This window comes from Pelophylax lessonae, assembly GCF_965119305.1.
Source record: "Pelophylax lessonae genome assembly, chromosome: 9".
NCBI classification, from domain to species: domain Eukaryota; kingdom Metazoa; phylum Chordata; class Amphibia; order Anura; family Ranidae; genus Pelophylax; species Pelophylax lessonae.
In genome coordinates, this window is record NC_138776.1 from 45587298 (window position 1) to 45602947 (window position 15650).

Here is a 15650-nt window from a genome sequence, read left to right on the forward strand (position 1 = left end):
AATTTGTCACTTCAGGTTCCGCTTCTTTGTTCAATCAGACTGATCTGTGTTTGATCCGCTGCATGGGAGGCTAAAGGAGAGATTTGGAGTCTAATAGACCCCAGATCTCTCCATAAAGAGGACGTGTCACAGCCAATGCTTTCACAAGGGATGTTGTTCAAAGTGTATTGAATAAATAAATGTAAAAAAGATGTAAGCGCCCCCGTTGCACCGTGCTTACACGCAAATGCAAATGCATATGTAAACGGTAATCGCACCACACGTGAGGTATTGTCACGAACGTCAGAGCAAGAGCAATAATTCTAGCACCAGACCTCCTAACCTGTAAAGGCCTTTAAAGCATCACCTATGGAGGAGTTTAAGCTTGTAGTCAGTCGCCATTACACGAGCAGACGCAATTTTAAAGTGTGACATGTTAGGTATCTATTTACTCAGTGTAATTATATATATATATATATATATATATATATATATTGTATATATTATACAAAAAAATTGGGCTAACTGTACTGTTTTTTTTTTTTTAATTAATAAAGTGTTTTTTTTTTTTTAAAAACTTGCGTTTGAAGAACCACTGCACAAATACCGTGTGACATAAAAATTTCAACACCCACCAATTTATTCTATAGGGCCTCTGCTAAAAAATAAAAATAAAATAATGTTTGGGGGTTCTAAGTTATTTTCTAGCAAAAAAAGTAGATTTTTACATGTGGGAGAGAAGTGTCAGAATTGGCCCAGATGGGAAGTTGTTAACCTAGTAAATGTCCCACAATTGTGTGTGCTGTGATGCGGCCCCATAGATTTGCATTGGTTGCATTCAGCAGCAGTAATGCCCAGTGAATGCAACGTGCTATTTTATTTTGCTGCAGCCGTGGAGTGTGTACAGCCCTGAGCTGTAGCATGCTTGGGTACTGCAGGGTTATACCTCCCCCTAGCTGCATGCTTGGGTACTGCATGATTATACTGCCATCTAGCTACAATTGGGTACTGCACGGTTATACTGCCTCCTAGCTGCATGCTTGGGTACTGTACGGTTATACTGCCCCCTAGATGCATGCTTGGGTACTGCACGATTATACCTCCCCCTAGCTGCATGCTTGGGTACTGCGCGGTTATACTGCCCCCTAGCTGCATGCATGAACAAAGCCCTTAAGCGGAGCCCCACCCAAAAGGGGAAGCTCCTCTTGTTTGCATCCTCCCCGCCACATTTGGCACCTTTCGGGGGAGGGGGGGGGGGTGGAGGCAGAAACAGATACCTGTCAAAACCAGGCATCCGCTCCCAAGGTAAAGGGGCTCACTTTGATGTAAGGGAGGACGGGGAGATTCTTGACATCTGATGGAAGAGGGTTGCGTGGCTCCCAACCAGAAGCGTACCTAGGGTCTCCAGCACCCTTGGCGAGGGGCTGAGAGGGAGGGGGTGACAGAGAGAGAGAGAGAGAGAGGGAGGGGGTGACAGAGAGAGAGAGAGAGAGGGAGGGGTTGACAGAGAGAGAGAGGGAGGGAGGGGGTGACAGAAAGAGAGGGAGAGAGAGAGGGAGAGGGTGACAGAAAGAGAGGGAGGGAGGGGGTGACAGAGAGAGAGAGGGAGGGAGGGGGTGACAGAGAGCCAGAGGGAGGGAGGGGGTGACAGAGAGAGAGAGGGAGGGAGGGGGTGACAGACAAAGAGAGAGAGAGGGAGGGTGTGACAGAGAGAGAGAGAGAGAGAGAGAGAGAGAGGGGGGGGTGACAGAGAGAGAGAGGGGGTGACAGAGAGAGAGAGGGAGGGGGTGACAGAGAGAGGGAGAGAGAGAGGGAGGGGGTGACAGAGAGAGAGGGGGAGGGGGTGAGAGAGAGAGAGAGAGAGAGAGAGAGAGGGAGGGAGGGGGTGACAGACAAAGAGAGAGAGGGAGGGGGTGACAGACAGAGAGAGAGAGGGAGGGTGTGACAGAGAGAGAGAGGGGGTGACAGAGAGAGAGAGGGAGGGGGTGACAGAGAGAGGGAGAGAGAGAGGGAGGAGGTGACAGAGAGAGAGGGGGAGGGGGTGACAGAGAGAGAGAGAGAGAGAGAGAGGGAGGGGGTGACAGACAAAGAGAGAGAGGGAGGGGGTGACAGACAGAGAGAGAGAGGGAGGGGGTGACAGAGAGAGAGGGGGGGAGGGGGTGACAGAGAGAGAGAGAGGGGTGTGAGAGAGAGAGAGAGGGAGGGAGGGAGGGGGTGACAGAGAGAGAGAGAGAGGGAGGGAGAGGGTGACAGAGAGAGAGAGGGAGGGAGGGGGTGACAGAAAGAGAGGGAGAGAGAGAGGGAGGGGTGACAGAAAGAGAGGGAGGGAGGGGGTGACAGAGAGAGAGAGGGAGGGAGGGGGTGACAGACAAAAAGAGAGAGGGAGGGGGTGACAGACAAAGAGAGAGAGGGAGGGTGTGACAGAGAGAGAGAGAGAGAGAGAGAGAGAGGGGGTGACAGAGAGAGAGAGGGGGTGACAGAGAGAGAGAGGGAGGGGGTGACAGAGAGAGAGAGAGGGAGGGAGGGGGTGACAGAAATAGAGGGAGAGAGAGAGGGAGGGGGTGACAGAAAGAGAGGGAGGGAGGGGGTGACAGAGAGAGAGAGGGAGGGAGGGGGTGACAGAGAGAGAGAGGGAGGGAGGGGGTGACAGACAAAGAGAGAGAGGGAGGGTGTGACAGAGAGAGAGAGAGAGAGAGAGAGAGAGAGAGAGAGAGAGAGAGGGGGGTGACAGAGAGAGAGAGGGGGTGACAGAGAGAGAGGGAGGGGGTGACAGAGAGAGGGAGGGGGTGACAGAGAGAGGGAGGGGGTGACAGAGAGAGAGAGGGAGGGGGTGACAGAGAGAGAGAGAGAGAGAGAGAGAGAGAGGGAGGGAGGGAGTGACAGACAAAGAGAGAGAGGGAGGGGGTGACAGAGAGAGAGGGGGTGACAGAGAGAGAGGGGGGGGGAGGGGGGTGACAGAGAGAGAGGGGGTGTGACAGAGAGAGGGAGGGGGTGACAGAGAGAGAGAGAGGGAGGGAGGGGGTGACAGAGGGAGAGAGGGAGGGGGTGACAGAAAGAGAGGGAGGGAGGGGTGACAGAGAGAGAGAGGGAGGGAGGGGGTGACAGACAAAAAGAGAGAGGGAGGGGGTGACAGACAAAGAGAGAGAGGGAGGGTGTGACAAAGTGAGAGAGAGAGAGAGAGAGAGAGAGGGGGGGTGACAGAGAGAGAGAGGGAGGGGGTGACAGAGAGAGGGAGGGGGTGACAGAGAGAGAGAGGGAGGGGGTGACAGAGAGAGAGAGAGAGAGGGAGGGAGGGGGTGACAGACAAAGAGAGAGAGGGAGGGGGTGACAGACAGAGAGAGAGAGGGAGGGGGTGACAGAGAGAGAGGGGGGAGGGGGTGACAGAGAGAGAGGGGGGTGTGACAGAGAGAGAGAGGGAGGGGGGTGACATAGAGAGAGAGAGGGAGGGGGTGACAGAGAGAGAGAGAGAGAGAGAGAGAGGGAGGGGGTGACAGAGAGAGAAAGAGAGGGGGTGACAGAGTGAGAGAGGCGGTGACAGAGTGAGAGAGGGAGGGAGGGGGTGACAGAGTGAGAGAGAGGTAGGGGGTGACAGAGTGAGAGAGAGGGAGGGGGTGACAGAGAGAGGGAGGGGGTGACAGAGAGAGGGAGGGGGTGACAGAGTGAGAGAGAGGGAGGGGGTGACAGAGTGAGAGAGAGGGAGGGGGTGACAGAGTGAGAGAGAGGGAGGGGGTGACAGAGTGAGAGAGAGGGAGGGGGTGACAAAGTGAGAGAGAGGGAGGGGGTGACAGAGAGAGAGAGGGGGGTGACAGAGAGAGAGAGAGACAGAGAGAGAGAAGGGGGGTGACACAGAGAGAGAGAGACAGAGAGAGAAAGGGGGGGAGGGGGTGACAGAGAGAGAGAGAGAGGGGGGGGTGACAGAGAGAGAGAGGGAGGGGGTGACAGAGAGAGAGAGGGAGAGAGAGAGGGAGGGGGTGACAGAGAGAGAGGGAGTGGGGGGTGACAGAGAGAGAGAGGGGGTGACAGAGTGAGAGAGGCGGTGACAGAGTGAGAGAGAGGGAGGGAGGGGGTGACAGAGTGAGAGAGAGGGAGGGAGGGGGTGACAGAGTGAGAGAGAGGGAGGGAGGGGGTGACAGAGAGAGAGAGAGGGAGGGGGTGACAGAGAGAGAGAGAGGGAGGGGGTGACAGAGAGAGAGAGAGGGAGGGGGGTGACAGAGAGAGGGGGGTGACAGAGAGAGAGAGAGGGTGACAGAGAGAGAGAGAGAGGGGGTGACAGAGAGAGAGAGAGAGGGTGACAGAGAGAGAGAGAGGGGGGGTGACAGAGAGAGAGAGAGGGGGGGTGACAGAGAGAGAGAGAGAGAGGGGATGACAGAGAGAGAGAGAGAGAGGGGATGACAGAGAGAGAGAGAGGGGGTGACAGAGAGAGAGAGAGGGGGTGACAGAGAGAGAGAGAGAGAGGGGGTGACAGAGAGAGAGAGAGAGAGAGGGGGCGACATAGTGAGAGAGAGAGAGAGGGGGCGACAGAGTGAGAGAGAGAGAGGGGGCGACAGAGTGAGAGAGAGAGAGGGGGCGACAGAGTGAGAGAGAGGGAGGGGGCGACAGAGTGAGAGAGAGGGAGGGGGTGACAGAGTGAGAGAGAGGGAGGGGGTGACAGAGTGAGAGAGAGGGAGGGGGTGACAGAGTGAGAGAGAGGGAGGGGGTGACAGAGTGAGAGAGAGGGAGATAGAGAGGGGGGTGACGGAGAGAGGGAGTGAAAGAGAGAGGGGGGTTTCACAGAGAGAGAGAGGGGGAGGTGACAGAGAGAGGGGGGGGGGTGACAGAGAGAGAGGGAGGTGACAGGTCAGCCTGTCCTTCAGGCTAGGAGTGGAGAGGAGGTTGAAGGTGCTGAGAGGCGGTACAGGCTCCTCTGACAGCTCAGTGCAGTCCCCATCCCCAGCCGGCTGCCGATTAATGATGTCACGGTCATGTGACTGCTGACCGCCCATTTGTGTGGGCGGAGGCAGAGCTCCGGAGAGCCTGCACTTCCGCTGTTATGCCTGGAGTGGACATAGGGCTCCGGGATTGGAGCCACACACTGCCTGGGGGTGCAGGCCCTACGGAGGGTGCAAAAATCACTGCTAACACTGCCAATTTATGCGCCCCCCCCTCAGCCTGCGCCCCTGGCAGTCTGGCCAACCCCATGGTACACCCCTGCTCCCAACTGTCCCCGATTTTGAGGGACTGTCCCTGATTTGGAACAAACTCCCTCTGTCCCTCTTTGCTCCTCATTTGTCCCTCATTGTGTTCTGATCTGTAAAGTTTTATATAAAATGCTTTTTATTTTTCAAAAAGTGTTTCCCAGTGCTAAACCTTTCATCCAATTTCTAAATTGCTGCATTTGTAAATTTTAAAAGCCAATATACAGGAATCTGAGTGGTGGTAAAAAAAAAGCACTTGTGGTTTTAATTAATCATATTTTTTTTATAATTCTCCTATAAGGGGGTGTGTCCTATGCTTACATACTTTTGCTAATAGGTGTCCCTCGTTACCATCTCAAAAAAGTTGGGAGGTATGGGGTTGGGATACTCTGGATGTCTAGTATTGCAGACACAACCGGCCCTTTGCAGGCATTAATAATGCTGATGCGGCCCTCGATGACGTTGAGTTTGACACCCCTGGGTTAAAGTGGAGTTCCACCCTAATTTTATACTTACCTCCATCTTCTCGCTCCGGGTCACCTGAAAAACAAATGGATAATCGCAATTTTTTTTTTTTTTTTACTTGCCTTGTAGAGAAAATATACTTATCTTACTTTCTTCTTCCTCCCCTCGGCGGCCACGGCGATTCGTCACTTCCTGGCTTTTGCAATGATTCCTGGGAGCTGAACGTCCTCGCTCCCAGGAATCATTGCGCCTGCCCCGACGTCAGTTCTGGCACGCGTGCGTCATTCCCTTCTAAACAGCTTCTGGGCATGCCAGAATCTGTGGAGGGATGATGCCCGGAAGTGACGTCGGGGCCGGTGCAGTGCATCGTGGGACCGAAGAAGAAGGAAGAGGACGCCGAAGAGGATCGCGCTGGCTTCAAGCTGCCCACACCTGAGATGGCAGCGCTGGAGAATACTTTTTCAAGGTAAGTATTTCTCCTAAAAGGTAAGTGCAACCTGGGACAGATCAGAGGCTATCCATTGTGGAATGTACTAGCCCTGACTGTCCCGGGGGTATTTTTTTTTTTTAAAAATGTGCACTGGGTGGAACTCCGCTTTAAAGCATAACAAAAGGCAAAAACTTTTTTGGATAGAGTAGAGAAGGATTTGAGCCCCTGTCAGGCTTTATTGCCGTCTGTACCCCCGTTAGGGAGATTCACCCCATCTTTATTTGACCTGTTTACCATTATCAAAACTGAAAGTAAAAGAAAATCCCAAATTTTGGGGTGTCACCAGAACAGGAATAAAGTGTTAATCCTCCATTGGGGACACTAGTTCTGGTAACACACCAGGGATTTCCTCTCACTTTGGAGGGATTTCCTCCCACTTCCTGTTTGGATATGGGACAGGAAGTGAAGAGAAATCTCCCCCATTGGACCTTTTAAGGCCCCTTTCACACTAGTGGACCGTTCAGATCCGCCTGTCAGTTTTTTAGGCAGGTCTGAACGGCCCCCCCATGCATCTCTATGGGGCATCGGATGTCAGCGGACACGTCTGCTGACATCCGATCCGGTCCGTCAAATATGGACAGATGGAAACCCAATTTTCCATCCGTCCAATGGATCGGATCGGATGAGAACGGACAGGCGGTCCGTTCTCATCCAATTCCCCATAGAGGACAGCGGGGACCTGACAGCTCTGTCTACACAGCGCAGAGACAGAGCTGCCATCCGCCTGCTCAGTGGGGGATCGGTGGATCGATCCCCCGCTGAGAAAAACTGAGTCCGCCGACGGACTCCCATGTGTGAAAGGGGCCTAACAGGGGTTATCACCCTTACTTTATCTAAAATGATTAAAAAAAAAAAAAATTGTCCTTGTGAGCAGTGTCCCTGGGAACAAAGATGAGGGTAAATTCTGCATTTCTGGGTTGTCACCAGAACAGGAATAGAGGGGAAGTCTTCCAAGGGGGACACTAGTTCTGGTGACAGTGGCCTTTGAGGAGATTTTGTGCACTTCCTGTTGAGACTACATAACAGGAAATAAAGGGAAATGTCCTCAAGAGGACACAAAAGGCAAAAAAACCTCCCTGGACTGTTTTTTTTCCCAAAAAGCTTTATTGAACAAAGTACACATTAGCGAAGAGTACAACACGTTTTTTACCCCCTCCCACTTAACCCAAGGGTATAAAAAAAAAAATTGTGATTTGAATAATACTCAAATGATAGTTATAATACTCTCCTGAAAGTGAAAACATAAACACATTGATAAAGCCATAGCAGCACACACAAATAAGAGGGACATTTCCAGGGACAAGCCTCACACGTACCTGAGGTAAACAAAAAATGGCGCGCAGGGTCAGGTGACCACACGGAGGGGGCGGGGTCCGCGTAAATTGACATCTGTCAGAGTCATCGCAAAATGGCCGCGCCCGCCCCTCTCTCTCCACACGCATCGAACCCCGCCCCTTTTTCCTTCCCTCAGCGTATAGACACACCCTCATCTCCGCCCCGCCCACAGCCACACGCCTCTGCTTTGCTACTGGTCGGTGTGGGCTCACACCTTTTGTTTGCGGCCAATGGCGGGCGCCTCCCCTCTCGGGCACGTGATGCTGTTACTGGGCAGACGTGTTGAGGGAGGACTTGAGGGAGATCAAAATAAAAACAGAGTCCGGGCAGAGCGGAGTGAGGTGAGCGAGGACGGGGAGACACCAGGTGCCTGAGGGGGGTATAGGGGTACAGCTGCTGCGCATCCTCTGCAAAGTATAAGAAGGGGGTGTGTCTGGTTTTATTTTCTGTGGCACTAGAAGTCCCAGCATGCCCTCTTACCTCATAGGCTGGAGGTGAAGTTCATAAGTACCTGTCAGGGCATGCTGGGACTTGTAGTTCTAGCTGCTGTGTCCGGGGATATCTGGTTCTGCAGGAACAGGAGTATTCTGGGGCTTGTTCTGTAATGCAGGGTATATAAAGCATGCTGGGACTTGTAGTTCTACCACAGCTGGGAGCAGAGCATGCTTGTACTTGTAGTCCTCTGATTAGCACGTGCTGGGTATGCTGGGAGGTGTAGTACTGTCAGCACTAGGTGCTGGGCTTGCTAGAGCTTTTGCAGTACCCAGATGCAAGGATTGCTGGGACTTGTAGTTCTGCCTGGTGTGTCCTTGGATGTGTAGTTCTGCAGTATCTATGGTAACTGGGTGTCAGGGCATGCTGGGACTTGTAGTTCTATGGCAACTGGGTGTCAGGGCATGCTGGGACTCGTAGTTCTATGATAACTGGGTGTCAGGGCATGCTGGGACTTGTAGTTCTATGGTAACTGGATGTCAGGGCATGCTGGGACTTGTAGTTTCTATGGTGACTGGGTGTCGGGGCATGCTGGGACTTGTAGTTCTATGGTAACTGGGGGTCAGGGCCTGCTGTGACTTGTAGTTCTATGGTAACTGGGGGTCGGGGCATGCTGAGACTTGTAGTTCTATGGTAACTGGATGTCAGGGCATGCTGGGACTTGTAGTTCTATGGTAACTGGGTGTCAGGGCATGCTGGGACTTGTAGTTCTATGGTAACTGGGTGTCAGGACATGCTGGGACTTGTAGTTCTATGATAACTGGGTGTCAGGGCATGCTGGGACTTGTAGTTCTATGGTAACTGGGTGTCAGGGCATGCTGGGACTTGTAGTTCTATGGTAACGGTGTCAGAGCATGCTGGGACTTGTAGTTCTATGGTAACTGGGGTCAGGGCATGCTGGGACTTGTAGTTCTATGGTAACTGGGGGTCGGGGCATGCTGGGACTTGTAGTTCTATGGTAACTGGGTGCCAGGGCCTGCTGGGACTTGCAGAGATAGGATCCTGGCCCAGGTCTAGGCACTGAGGGTATATAATGTGACATGTATACTGGTAGTTGATGGGCACACTGGTTTGGATGACCCGTGTTGGACTCTTTGTTATACGCAGAGCACTGTGTGTGCAGGGGATGGGGTGTTGCACTCACTGGGGGATGACTGTGTGCTGTGCAGGGTTTTTCCATATGCTGAGGGGGCGTGTCTGTTATGATCTGTACTTGTTTCTGTATGAACCGGGTGCAAACCAAGACATGTCTGTATACAGCAGCCTTTCTCAACCTTTTTAACACAGAGGAACCCTTGAAATACATTTCTGGTCTCGGGGAAACCCCTGCTACAAAATGTAAAAATCTACAACCAATGACACCTTACTGTGACAGTCAGTGGGAAGAATGCTCCTTACTCTTCTCATCATTGGGAAGAATTACCCCCTTACAGATAGCTAAAAGGAACAATGGTGTCATTGGGAATTTATCTGAGAGGCAGAAATTGCCCATTGCTCGGGGAACCCCTAGCAACCTCAGGAGGAACCCTGGCCGAGAAACCCTGGTCTACAGTAACCAATCAGCTTGCAGCTGTCATTTTTGCCCTGCAAGTGTGAATGGAGGATTCTGACTGGTTGATGAGCAACATGTTTCTTTACACAATCCATAGACTGAGCGGGGATGTATGTTATGTGCAGTATGTGTTCTCAATACATTGTACAATTTGGGGGGGGGGGGGGGGGGAGGAATGTTATCTTGATGGCCTGATTGTCATGTGTTTTCTATACAGTGTACAGTAAACCCCCCTCCATTGCGGGGGTTACGTTCCGGACCCAGCCGCGAAAAGTGAAAATCCGTGAAATAGAAAAACCCTATTAAAATGCATTGTAGGCATGTTTACTGTCACTGTACGTGTAAAAGCATTTTAAGGTCTTTAAACACACTTTTAAAACAATAGAAACTCATTTAAACACATAAAAGATACTAAGAGACATCGCAAGAGCTATGAAAAACACAAAAATATTTCATTTTTAATGATTTATATAGTAAAATAACATTACAAAAAAAAAAAAACACGAATTACCAGGACCGCAAAAACTGAACCGCGATGGAGCGGGGGTTTACTGTATATTAGAAGGGGGGATGGGGGAGGGATTATCTGTTTATTGAATACATTGTAGAAGGACTGATTGTCATGTGCACTCTATACATAAGGGGGCGTGTCTGTAATTTTATTTTAATTTTATTATTATATAGGATTTATATAGCGCCGACAGTTTACACAGCGCTTTACAACTTGGGGGTAGACAGTACAAATACAATACACTTTTAATACAGTAGGAATCGGGGGGCCCTGCTTCGTTAGAGCTTACAATCTAAGAGTAATTTTATTTGTGTTTTTTTTTTTTTATTATACGTGGGGAGGATGTATGTTGTGTACAGTATAGGCTCGCTATACATTGAGAGGGGTTATCTATAGTGCATTCACTACATACATGTACAGTTCCCTTTCCATACAATGATGGGAAGGGGGGGGTGTCTGTATAATGTATAGTGTGTATTGCAGATGCTGAGTGTATATGCATGTGTGTGTGTGTGTATGTGTGTATATATATATATATATATATATATATATATATATATATAATGTTTGTGTGTGTGTTCTGTACATTACCAGTATGTGCTCCATACAATACCAGGTTGTCCTCCATAGTCTGCAAACTCAGTACCGTTAGTCTGCATTCACTCGTATCATTTTATGAATGCGCAGATCACGCTTGCCTTGTTAGGTATTATTAATGATGCCCCCAAACAAAAAAAATAACTGCGAATGCAGGCATAGAAAGGGGGCGTGTCTGTGTAATACATAACGTGTTCTGTGCTCTCTCTACATTAAGGGGGCGTGTCCTTGTAAGATCTGTACAGTGTGTTTGTTTCCATTCATTGAGGAAGGGGGCGTGTCTATGTAAAGTACTGCGTGTTTTTGTCCAGACTAAGTGGGTGTGTTTTATGTGCAGCATGTGCTCTCTATGAAGGGAGAGGGGCGGGGGCTGTTATCTATAGTGCTCCATACATTGTGTGTTGTGATCATTACAATGAGGGCAGTTCAGTAAGGCACTGACAACACTTTATTCTGGCGCTGTGGATGTTGTCAGAAGCCTTGTGCCAACTTAATAAAAACCTTGCAAAGTTTTCATTGTTGATACTGACGTGTACGGCGGACTCACACCACTTCCCTGAAGAGATGCATGGAACTGTTTATTATTATTATTATTATTATTATTATTATTCAGGCTGCATTCACATGTCAGCGTTTGGATCGCGGGCAGAATGCCGCGATTCCGCCCGCGATCCGGAGATTATTGCAAATCGCGGGATGCCTGTGCGTTGCCCGTGATTTGCAATGGCACCCCAAACGCTGAGCGATGTTGCCGCAATTTCCGCCTGCCGAATCGCGGTAACATCGCGCAAAAAAAAATTGCGGGACGCTTTACGCCCAAAAAAGTACAAGAGCTTCTTTGGAGCGTATTGCGTCCCGCGATTTTTTTTTTTTTTTTGCGCGATGTTACCGCGATTCGGCAGGCGGAAATCGCGGCAACATCGCTCAGCGTTTGGGGGGCTATTGCAAATCACGGGCAACGCACAGGCGTCCCGCGATTTGCAATAATCTCCGGATCGTGGCAATTATGCCCGCGATCCAAACGCTGACATGTGAATGCAGCCTCAGAATTTATATAGTGCCAGCAGTTTGCGCAGCGTTTTACAACAGGAGGGCAGACAGTGCAGTACAGATACAATTCAGTTACTTGAGAAATCAGAAGGCTCTGCCCATTAGAGCTTACAATCTAAAACCCCTCTGTCAGAACTGCAACAGAAACATATACACCTTACAATAAAGGGATTGTAAAGTCTCAAAGGTTTTCACCTTTACAATGATTGTAAAGTCTCTGATTTTTAAAAAAAAAAAAAAAAAAAAAAGCATGTCATACTTACCATAAGCCTCTGTGCAGTTGGTTTTGCACAGAGCAGCCCAGATCCTCCTCTTCTCAGGTCCCTCTTTGGCTCTTCGGGCCCCTCCCTCCTGTTGAGTGCCCCCACAGCAAGCAGCTTGCTATGGGGCACCCAAGCCGAGCTGCAACTCCGTGTATCCATTCAGACATGGAGCTGCCGTTCGGTCCTGCCTCCTCTCTCCTGATTGGCTAACTGACTTTGACAGCCGCTGGAGCCAATGGCGCCACGGCTCTGTCTCAGCCAATCAGGAGGGAGAGTCCTGAATAGCCAAGGGACTTGTGGATAGAGATGGTGCTGGGGAGGCTGCTGCACACAGAACACTTGTCTTAATGCATAAAATGCATTAGGATAAAAAAATCTTCTGAATTTACAACTCCTTTAATGCATTCTATGCATTAAGGTGAAAAACCTTTTTTTGCTGCTGCTGCGAATGAGCCCATTCGTTCCAGGCCGTGCACAAGCCCAGCAGCTCTAGCCACTGGCTCTCATCTCAATAGAAAGATTAATAGCAGCAGGTGCCATTGGCTCCCACTACTGTCAATCAAATCTGCGGGGGGCAGGGCCGAGTCCCGCTGTCTGTGTCAATAGATGCAGCAGCAGGACTCGGGGGGGCGTGACTGCATGGGTGCCCCCAGGAAAAGCAGCTTTCTGTGGGGGCACCCAATGAGGAGCCAGGAGTGTCGCCAGGGGAACCCTGGAGAGGAGGAAGGAGGCTGCTCTGTGCAAAACCCTTGCAGAGAGCTGGTTAGTATATAAGGTTTGTTTTATTTAAAAAATTCAAACCTTTACAGCCCCTATAATTTTTGCAAGTTCCACCCTGCCGCTGTCTTACAGGTTTTTTTTTTCTCCTTGTCCAGGGGTTTACAACCTCTTTAAGCTTTTCTTGCTCTAAAGGTGCCGATAATGGCTGACCATAAATTCATGTTAATTTAAATTCATGATATTAAAAAAGTTGAATATAATACAATTTCAAATATATATTTTTTAAAAAACATTTTTTTTCGGCCAAATGCATCCTGCATTTTCAGTTTCGCCACCAAAATTTCCATTTGGCGCACCTTCCCTTTTTTTTTTTTTTTTTTTTAAACTCGTGGAAAATGCATCTTGCCCTCCTGCCTTGTTTCTAGAATGTTGCTAAGACACTGACAGCGGTTAGGCTACATTCACACCTGAGCGTAGCGTTTTCACGCGTTTTTACCACAATTTTTTTTACCGCGATTTACAGGCGTTTTAACAGGCGTTTTTTGTGCAGGCGTTTTTGAAGAGAGACCAATCTGCCCAAAAAGAAGCTTATGTACTTTTTTGAGCATTGGGCGTTTTGCTCACAGCGTCAAAACGCTCAGATGTGAACAGGGGCCATTGAAATGAATAGGATTTGTCTTGTTGGGCGTTTTGAGAGCTGATCCTAGAGCAGAAAAACGCCCCAAAACGCCTACATGTGAACGGAGCCTCATTCACTAGGCTGCATTCACATGTCAGCGTATGCATCGCGGCGCAATTCCGCCCGCGATCCGGAGATTATTGCAAATCGCGGGATGCCTGTGCGTTGCCCGTGATTTGCAATAGCACCCCAAACGCTGAGCGACGTTGCCGCGATTTCCGCCTGCCGAAGTGGGAGTGTCTTAGCAATGCCCTAGCAACAAGGCAGGGTGGGATGTTGCCATCTCTGGGAGTTTTTCCGTCAGGCTTTGAGTTACATAAATAGCCTACATGTATAGCAAAGGCATTATTCAGCTTTGCTGAAATCTGCAGTTTGTTTTTATCCGGCACCCCATTACCTGCATCAGCTGTTGTGTTTTTTTTTTTTTTTTTTTTTGGTAAAGGTGAACTATGCCGTAAAGTGGGCTTGCTGTTTATGAACTGTACAGTATCAGTATGTTCTTTCCATACATTAATAAAGAGGGCTTGTTTGTGTAAGACATGGTTGTGTTTTTGCCTACAGTAGGAAGAAATGTATGTTATGTACAAAGTGTGCTCTCTATGAATGGCGGGAGCTGTTATCTATAGTGTGCTCCGTCCATAGATTGCAGGGGTGTGTCTGTTGTGAACAGTACAAGATGTTCTTTTCTGTGTAGTAAATGGTGTGTTTTCCCATAGGGAAGGGTATACGTTATGGAGAGGTGTGCCTTTTATGAACTGTCCTGTTCCATACACAGGAACAGACGTGTCTGCATCATATGACTTGTATTTACATAGACTGAGCTATGTTTATATGTACAGTATACATTAACCACTTGCCGACCGCCGCACGACTATCTACGTCGGCGGTCAGCCCCTCACAGGCAAACTAACGTAGGGCTACGTTGCTTGCTTGTGAGGGTCTAGGGAGCGAGCGCGCGCCCCCGGAGGCGCGCTCCCGCGTGGTCACGGACCCCCCCCCCCCCCCGCGCGTGTGACCAGCGGACCCGATGTCCGCCGGCCACTCGGCGATCGGCGGGGGAGAGGGAGAATGTCAGGCAGCTTGTGTAAACAAACTGCCTGTCATTCTCCTCGCTGCAAAGACACTGATCACTCGGATCTAGTATGTAGATCCGTTGATCAGTGTCCTTACAGCTAGAGCCACAGCCAATCACAGTAGAAACCACGCCCCTAGGGACACACACAGCCCCTCCCTTCCAAATAAAGTTAACCCCTTCACTACCAGTGTATTTTTACAGTAACAGTGCATATATATAGCACTGATTACTGTAGAAATGTCACTGGTAACCCCAAAAGTGTCAAAAATGTCAGTCAAGGGTCCGATCTGTCCGCCGCAATGTCGCAGTACCGCAAAAAAAATCGCAGATCGCCGCCATTACGCGTTAAAAAAAAAAACAACAAAAATTACAAAAATCTTTCCCTTTGTTAGTAAACGCGATAACTTTTGCGCAAACCACTCAAAATACGCTTTTTTCGATTTTTTTTTTTTTTTTTTCTACCAAACATAGGTAGCATAAAACAAATTGGCTGAAAATTTTTAAAAATTTTGATTTTTACATTTTTTTTTGGGGGAATTTCATATAAAAAAATGTGAAAAATATTGCTATTTTTGCAAAATTGACGCTCTTTTTTTGTTTATAGCGCGTGATCAAAAAATCGCACAGGTGATCAAATACCACTAAAATAAAGCTCTGTTTGTGGGGAAAAAAAGGACGTCAAATTCGTTTAGGTACAGCGTTGCACGACCGCGCAATTGTCCGTTAAAGTCACGCAGTGCCGAATCGCAAAATACCCCCTGGTCGGAATGGGGGTAAAATCTTCCGGGGCTTAAGTGGTTAAGGGGAGTTGGTGTTACCTGTCATTTCCTTTTTATTGAGGGAACATGTCATGTATTGTGTGAGTTTCCATAGGCTGAGCTGGTGTGTTTAGTTACAGTCTGCAGCGCCTTTTGTTTTCTTCCTATCTCTACATTGCGGGGGCAGGTATATGATGTGCAATATTTTCTCTCGAAGTATACTGTGAGTGTGTTTTTAGAACATCATATCCTTTTTTTATGGGGTTGGCTATAATGTACATGACTTGCATTTTTTGGAGGTGTGTTCCTGTGTCCCTCGCAGTGCATTGAGGAACACGGGTCCCACCGCTCTGTTTATGATCTTGCTCTCGGTACGGCTTTGCTACAACCTGAGGCTTATTATTAGTAGGAGGGGTGATCCTGGGTTGGTCTACAGCAGGGGTCTTCAAACTACGGCCCTCCTGTTTTTCAGGAACTGCAATTCCCATCATGCCCAGTCATGGCTGTGAA

General features: G+C 49.3%; 1 protein-coding gene across 1 annotated transcript in view; it reads left to right on the top strand.

Annotated features, from left to right (window-relative positions):
• Positions 1-7656: 7656 nt before the first annotated feature.
• The window catches only part of PDCD4 (programmed cell death 4), a 108731-nt gene continuing 100737 nt past the window's right edge, over positions 7657-15650 (top strand). The window contains exon 1 of the mRNA XM_082269248.1: positions 7657-7784. The gene's annotated coding sequence lies outside the window, so the exon portion shown is untranslated. The remainder of the gene's footprint in view (positions 7785-15650) is intronic.